At 41.0% G+C, this 8,588-nt stretch overlaps 1 long non-coding RNA gene across 2 annotated transcripts in view; it reads left to right on the top strand.

Moving 5' to 3' along the window:
* The first annotated feature begins 1,584 nt into the window (after positions 1-1,584).
* The window catches only part of LOC138358242 (uncharacterized), a 54,186-nt gene continuing 47,182 nt past the window's right edge, over positions 1,585-8,588 (top strand). For both annotated transcript variants that reach the window (XR_011225279.1, XR_011225278.1), the window contains exons 1-2: positions 1,585-1,938; positions 7,552-7,595. This is a non-coding gene — a long non-coding RNA (uncharacterized lncRNA). The remainder of the gene's footprint in view (positions 1,939-7,551; positions 7,596-8,588) is intronic.

Below are 8,588 nucleotides of genomic sequence, written 5' to 3'. Positions count from 1 at the left end.
AGTTATCCAGAGACATTGCAGTAGCCATACTGCAATGTCTGCAATGTCAACTCAGACTTGGTTACAAGTGCTGCTAGGAGGTAATAAACCCAATAGTTAAAGAGTGTCATATCTGTGAACAGAAGCAGAAGCGCCACTATTGCATTACTTACTGGAATGTGAAGCTACTGAAGCCCAGCGCGTCAAACTAAACATTAATCCAACGACAGCAACTGCATTAGATGCACATTCCACAGCCACTACAATAATTCGAAAAGCCGTTAAAGAATGGGACTCACTAGTGAACATTCTACACCTACATCCGCCACCAAGATAATGTTAAAATACGACTAAAACAGAAGCGAAAAAGAAACAGGAAAAAGGAGGAAACCCCATCTCCGTTTAAAACTTTGACCCAAATATTAGAGTAACAAGGTTATCACGAATAACCGAACTCAATCACGGGTTCACCATAGCCCGTACTACATGGACATTTCGTTCTGAGTAGCTAAATCTAAAACAACAACAACAGCAAGGTGGGAAGGCTGGTGTGGGCGTGGATGTGTAAGGTGGGGGGTTGGTATTATGATGGTGTGTAAGGGCGGTTTTGGTGTTGTGTGGGTAGAGGTTGGGGGACCTGGTGTGGTGTTGATGTATAAGGGTGAGGGATTGGCTATGTGTTGGTGTGGGGGGGGGGGTGTTGATGTGTTGGTGTACTCATCAAGTTGAGTTTCGGCTCTTTAGTCCTGAAGAGTGGGGATTGGTGTTGTGTGGGTGTGTAAGGGTGAGAGGTTGATGTTGTAAGGGTGGGGTTGGATTTGTTGCTGCTTGATTTAGGGGGCTACGACGGCAGTGGTGACGTATGTGCCCCAGTACTCATTTAAAGGTAAAATGGAAAGTCTCACGGCTATGTACATGTCTTTCTCACCCTCTCAGTTGTTCACATGTTGATTCTACTTTTTTGCCCCATGGAGGGTCCCATTTATGAAATTTTGAGAGATGCTGATCCACATGGTGAAAACTTATACTCTCTCCTACTGTTTTGAAAATTCTTTTCCTTTAACATTTTTTTTCACACATACTCCATTGCTGTGTGTTCACAAGTGGGTCTAAGTCTGCCGACGGTGTTGGCCACTCCGCTGGTCCCATTACACCTGCATGTACCACCTGGCTCCGGAGACTAACATCTTCACGGTGGGGCTTTATGCAGTATTATATGCTTTTCGTCCGTTGCTTTATTTGTGTCAGTATTCTTTTGTCATTGTGGTTGACTCTCGCAATGCCCTCATGATGGTCGAAATCCAGTATTGTCTATTGCTTATCTCTGGCAGATATAAAATGGTCGTCTATTTTTATGGTATCCACTTGCGTGGTATCTCCCAGGCATATGTGGCCTAGTGGCAGTTTGTATTGTCCATTTATCCACCAGGCAGATGATGGAGATATGTTACAAAGGACTGAGCGACCGTTTGGAACTGTTGTTTCCAGACTAGTTTTGCATTTTTTTTGCACTTTTAGTTAACTTTTTGGTTTGTTATGTTTTGGTCGAAACGTTTTGCGTAATAGTGGCTTTATTAGTATGTGTAACTCCTGTCCTTACGTGGTGTGGTGTGCCGGGTGATGGTGTAGGGCCCGGCTTGTGGTGAGGCCAGGTTGGTGGCTGGTGCCCCTATTGTGGGGGTGGGGGCCTCGGTTCCTGTTTCTGTGCCCTCGCCCGCATGTTCCGGTTCTCCGGCATGAGGTGGTGTGCTCCCTGATGTCGGCGTTGGTGTGGACAGGGACTTGGTCCTTGTCTTGAAGAAGGACGCTGCCCGCATAAGTCCCTTGTCCTCTGACTGGCAGTCTGGTGTGCACTCGGTCCCTGGTCTTCATGAGTCGACTCTGTTCTGATTTTGCTGGGGGCGCTTCCGCAGAGGAGTGGGCGCTTTGGGAGGCGTATATTGACAAGTATCCTCAGAGGTAATTCCCTAACAAATATGAGGATTAATGGGATCGTTGCAGGGTGTGGATTTTGTTCTTTGTTTTAGGTAGACTTTTTGTCTCTGTTTTATGGTGCTTCTGTGCCATTTTTTTCTGTTACATGTGCTTTGTTGTGTCCTGTTTATGTTCCTTATAACCCATGTGTTTGTTTTGTGTTGCAATGTATGTATTCCTTGTGTTGCATGCCCCATCTTGGCAGTGTGGTTTTATTTTTATTCTGTACTGTTTTTGTGGGTATTCCTATGGATTCTTTGTTCTGTATTGTTTGTTGTGACACTTCGGTGCTTTTGATTTTATGTTCTATTTATGTATGTTTGTTGTATCACAAATAAAAAATAAATAAAATCTTAACTGGGGCTTTATGCAATTTTATATGCTTATATGGGGGATGCTTATATTTATAAACTGTGGGACCATTCACAGATCACCTCAGCCAACTGTCTATCACTCAAGATGATAATTGCTCTGCTTTTGAGTATTTTCACAATGTTTTGCAAATTCCCTGCTGATAAAGTCTGAAAGTTGTTTGTTTTCTTTTTACAGTGATATTCTCATTATGAGCGCACATTTCTGTATTTGGAAATATATGAGGTCTGTTGAAAAATTTACTTGAGGGCCACTAACACTAGTGGCCTCGACGAGAACATGAAGGTGATGGTTTGTCGAAGCCCCCCCCCCCCCCACCCCCTATTTGCCTTGATGATCTTTACACAAATAAAAAGTATTCTTAGGGACCAAGGAATGTTGAAATGTTCATAAACACTAGTATATATCAGCACCATTACACATAATCAATTATCAAAATGTATTTTGTTTTACAGCAATGCTTGAGCACAAATATTTACAAACATTTGACCCCAAATAACGCCAAAACCTTTGAGAAAGTAAACAAAAAAGTATAAACATTTTGGGCATAACTGAATGTGTGGGACCTTGAGATGCTCGGAACATTTACAATCATGTATATGTACCGACTTCGATCTTGATGAACTCTGGAAGAACTGCGGTGAAGCTATACCTTAGAAAAATAAATATATAAACAAACATTGCTGTGTTGTAAAAAGTTATGTTGGTCAATTTGGAGATAATGATGGATAATAAAGTACAGATTTTCTCTATTCAGTCCAAGACCAAAACAAATTTATTGTTGTATGACAATTTCTGCAGACACAAAATGGTTTCCTCTACCAGTTACACATGGTCTACCTAGAAATTTAGAGACTTCCATAGGGCCCAGAGAGCAATGCTAAACATATTCACAATCTTGAAGAATATTTCAGCATTTGGAGTTTCAACTACAGTATGTGAAAATTCTTTCTTCACTATCGCCAATGTGCTGACCACTCATAGACAAAGCATACTTCATGCCCTAAAAGTACCACTCATTCATCTTGTATTTGAAAGAGATTTGTAAATTTCACGACGAATTGAAGGAACAGTGACGAGAAAACTTAAAAGAGAAATTAATCAGTTACATCCTGACTAACCTTAAGAAGCCTAGTAAGTTACTTTTTTTTTCTTTTCAAAACATTTTACTGTGAATGGAGCATACTGTAGTGATTGTATTTTGTTTAAATGTTGATTTCCTTATACAATACAGTATTCATAATGGTACTGAATAATATTGTAGCAGAGCTGCACTGCTAGTGTTGCTTTTGTTGACAATACTTACCAATTTTTGCCTGGCTCCATGATCTATTTAACCTAACTTGCCCAAGTAAATAATAATGACTGAGTTTATGTGGGTATACTTTTTATGCTCTGGTTTAAATAGACAGTTGAAAGTAAGCATTCTTTTCCTAATTTCACTCAGTAACCATGTGCAGTAAATGTAAGTCTTAAGTACTAGTATTACAATCTGTACAGCCTAGGAGCTGCTCATTGTAGAGCATAGTTTAAAGTACTGTATGCATAACAAGCTCACACAATGTATCCTTGCCAAGACCATCATAGTAATTTAAAGAAAACAAAAATTCCAGAATATACTGTAGTGATGGTGGTGTTGGATAGTTTTATATTATTACAATGTTGTACTTTCACAGTTTTTTTCAATATTATCGCATGGAAGTAAAATAGAAAATATGCGTGCATGATTTTCCAAAATGAACCTCCTGAAGAAGTGGGTACGCCCCACCAAAGTATCTATGATGATATATCCATTGACATCAGGCGTGCCAAGGAAATATGTGAAGTTGCACAAACGGGAAGATCTGCTTGGTGGGATGATGAGATTCCATGAGCAGTTGATAAGAAAAAAGTGGATTCTTTGGACACAAAGTGATGAGAGTGAAAGATAAGTGAATGATTAGTTAATGAGAAAAAAACAGTAAATGAGGATATGGAAAATCTAAATTTAAGAAAATTATTCAAAAAAAGAGAAAACTTTTTCTGAAAGAAGTAAAGATGTACAACAGAGGAGTTAATGGAAGGGTTCTGGGAACGTTAAAGATAGACATTGGAGTGCACGTAATGGTGAAGGCAAGATTAAAAGTACAGTAAATGGAAAGAATAATTTGAAATTTTAGTGGGTAGAAGTGATGAAAAAGGTGGTAATGTGCGCATGATGTGGATTTGGTGTGAGAAGTGTATATTGTAGACTAGCTGATATATTTATGAAAGAAAGGCAAACTTCAATAACAAGATTTAAATTTGGGAAAGCAGCATGCATTGATGAAGCATATGCAGAAATTATTATTATTATTGTTATTATTGCAGTTATTATTATTATTATTATTATTATTATTATTATTATTATTATTATTATTATTATTATTATTATTATTGCAGTCTCCGTGGTGTAGTGGTAAGACACTCGCCTGGCGTTCCGCGAGCGCTATGTCATGGGTTCGTATCCTGGCCGGGGAGGATTTACTGGGCGCAATTCCTTAACTGTAGCCTCTGTTTAACGCAACAGTAAAATGTGTACTTGGATGAAAAAACGATTCTTCGCGGCAGGGGATCGTATTCCAGGGGCCATAGGATTAAGGACTTGCCCGAAACGCTATGCGTACTAGTGGCTGTACAAGAAGGTAACAACTCTTGTATATATCTCAAAAAAAAAAAAAAAAAAAAAAAAAAAATTATATGTACAGGATAAAAAGGAAATGGCGTGAGTGAAAAACTTTCCAAAGGCATGGAACTGTGCTAGAAGATTGGGAAAAAAAAAGAGATGTGATTGTATAAAAATATAGGTGTGGGATAATGATTCACTATTCAACAAGTCAACTGAAATAATTGTTAATGTTTAGGAGCTGGAAGTAATCAGTCAGTTTAAATACATGGCATGTATGATTGATAGCAGAGAAGTTTGTGCAACTCAAGTTCAGAATATGGTTAGTAAAAGAAGAAAAATGGCTGGTGCAGTCAAAACCTAGGCTAAAAAATACACAATACAAAAGACGAGATGTGACTGCGAGGAGTGGTGGTGCCAGCTCATACATACAGTTGAGAGACGATAGTGTGGTGGTATAAACGTTAAAAATCAAGAGTTTGAACAGCAAAAATGGATAATATGAGCAACATGAAATGTGTGGTGTTAAGAAATTACAGTACTGTATATACTGTAGTATGGAATGAAAATGTTATGTAGAGATGGGTGGTAGGGTGGTAGCAGTTTGTAAGAAAGGGGTATATTTTCATACCATACTGTATATGGTACAGTGTAATGTATGATAGTGTACTGTGCTATAGAGTACAGTAAAGTATATGACTTCATGTGAATCATTGTACAGTAGTATAACAGATTTTATGAAGTGGTGGTGGTTTGCAGTTGATGACTTTTGGAATGTAGTGGTGTTATTTATCAATAATGCTATATATTGTGAGTGAAGTAATGAATGAAAGAGTAATTTTTTTAACAGTTTTATTATTCAACATCTACTGTATGTCCTCTTTTTAGCAATAAAAATCACATTTCTGGGGGGAGCCCCTTCGGCTCCCTGGAGCTAACTGAGCAGATATAAATGTATTAGACCCTAGCATCAGTCAATGCACATGGAGTTCTAGGCCTACCGGGGACCATGAGCCAGAACCTGGCCCCTTCAGAGAAGCATGAGGAGCAATGGCCTTTAGAAACCCCGGTGTAGTTGGAAGCATTCTATGTCCACTATCGACCAGGTTAAGCACCCAGAAAGGTAAGCGCCCCAAAACAAACCGCTATTCTGGTTAAAATATTGCTACTGAAAGCCGACCTAGTGAAGAGAACTCCCCAAATAAAAACGAGCATGACATCACCACGTCACCGCACCGCTGTCTGCACAACCTCCCCCCTCCTCCCCGGGAGAGGGAAAGGGAAGGAGGTTGACCCCCGCGCCGGCTATCCACCCTTCAGTTCTGTGTCTGATGTGGTGGCCCCTTTGGTTCAGGATTGCTTTTCCAAGGCCCTTTTTTACCCCCCCTGTTGGCATTGGCTTCTGGGGGTCGGGTCGGGGAGCTTCATGCTCTTCTCCGATGCAGGGGTTTCTGCTCTTTTGGTCGTGGCGGTAGGTTTGTTCGTTTGCAGCCATCTCCTTCTTTTCTGGCGTAGAATGAGACTGCTACTTTCCAGAGCGGTCCTTGGGTTGTTGATGCTTGGTTTGTTAGGCCGGGGGTACATCATGTGTTGTATCCGGTTGCGTCTCTCTCTGCCGTTACTTGTGCACCACGGCCTTGGTGGTCGGGGACACGCTTTGGGTTGACCCAGTTTCCATTCTTTCCCGTTCCAGGAATCGGGGTTTCCCAGGTTGTCTGCAGGGTTATTCGGTCCAGCCAGCCTGCGGTCTATCCTCGTGCCCCATGACGTTCGTAAATTTGCTGTGCTGGCTGCCATCTTCAGTAATATGTCTTGGGCTGACATTTAGGCATGGGGTTTTTGGAGGTCGAACAGGGTCCTAGCCGCTCTCTACCTTGTCAGTGTTTCTGGGCCTAGTCGGCCCTGTGTCACATTGGGTCAGCAGTTGCAACCAGTTGGGTAAGTTGGACTTCCGGTAAGTCCCTCTTGTTTTGTCTTTGGGTAAGTAGCTCTGGGGAGCTGAAAGGATTCCCCACAGAAAACCATCATTGAATGTAATGAAACGCCATTTTCTGGGTGAGGCCCGGAGGCTCCCTGGCATCCCTCCCTCCGGTCAGTGTTTTCTTCGCAGTTTTGACAATCAGCCTCAGAACTGCAGGGTGGATAGCTGGTGCGGGGATCTGGGGTGTCCCCTTCCCCCTCCCGGGGAGGAGGGGTTGCACAGACAGTGGCACGGCAATGTGGTGATGTCATGCTCGTTGACTCGTTTTCATTTGGGGAGTTATCTCCACTAGTTCGGCTTTCGGTAGCAATATTTTAACCAGAATATGGGTTTGTTTTGGGGCACTTACCTTTCTGAATGCCTGACCCGGTCGATGGCAGACATAGAATGCTTCCAACCAAATGCGGGTTTCTATAGGCCATTGCTCCTCATGCCTCTCTGAGGGGCCAGGTTCTGGATCATGGTCCCCGGTAGACCTAGAATGTGCATTGACTGATGCCAGAGTCTAATACATTTATATCAGCCCAGTTAGCTCCCGGGAGCCTTCGGGTCTCTCAGAAAATGGTGTTTCATTACATTCAACGCTGTTTTCTTCCTCCAGGCTAATGCTGTCCCTCATCATGAAAGTGTGAATTTAATGATAAGGTATGTACAGTACTTTATATAACAAATTATTATTCTATAAGAATAGTTTGATTTCTGTGTACTGTATAGTAACAGGTCTAAAAGCAAGGGTGGATAGAGGTAGCATGTTGATTTCCACTTAGTGAGCACAAATGCGTGCCCTTCTCTCATTTTTCTCCCTATAGCTACTTAATTTGCAAGCCTAGAAAATGCTTTAAATGATAAACTAAATGAAGCATAGTAGCAATATATAGCCACTCCCAGCACCTCTTGCTCCTGCCTTAACATCTCAGCCACATGGTATCATAGGTCTACCACATGGCATAAATTTATGGTTTCCTTTCTTTTACTGCATAAAAAAATGCATACTGTAGTATAATGCTGCTTAATACCATTGTTAAATGTACAAACAAATGAGTTTAGTCTAAAAAATTTACTAAAGAAAGGATACATGCAGCAGCTGCTTCAGAGAAACCATTACGCAGAATTTATAAGTAAATGTCTTAATTTCTGCAGTTTGGTGCCTGTTAACTTGATGTATGCTTTGCAGCGTACATTCCTTTGCCGAGTGTTCAGAGGCATATATATATATATAACACGAATCTTCTTAATATTTCTTACGTTTTCTTCACAGTCGAGGGTAATTGAAAAATTAACTCTCAAAAGTTCATTTTCACATTTTATTTATGGTCTGATGCCTAGAACCTTTTTGCAAGAGACTTCTTACACTTTCAAAGACAATTTTTTACACACTCTGTTTCATGCTTGTATTCATTTTTGGGTGAGGTGATATGACACAAATGTTTTTGTCTGGTGTCTATTCCAGACACCAAACAGAACGCCTTGAAAAAAACCAACGTCACCTATGCCTTCACATGCCCACTTGGTGACAGTCAGCCCCAAAGATCTCAGTATATAGGCAAGACAACAACGTCTCTTTCCAGGCGATTAACAATGCATAAACAATAGGGCTCCATCAAGGAGCATAAAATCTCCTCACACAACCAGACCATC

This window comes from Procambarus clarkii, chromosome 82, assembly GCF_040958095.1.
Source record: "Procambarus clarkii isolate CNS0578487 chromosome 82, FALCON_Pclarkii_2.0, whole genome shotgun sequence".
NCBI classification, from domain to species: domain Eukaryota; kingdom Metazoa; phylum Arthropoda; class Malacostraca; order Decapoda; family Cambaridae; genus Procambarus; species Procambarus clarkii.
Note: the sequence above shows the minus strand (reverse complement) of the source record. Positions and strands in the feature narration are given on the sequence as shown.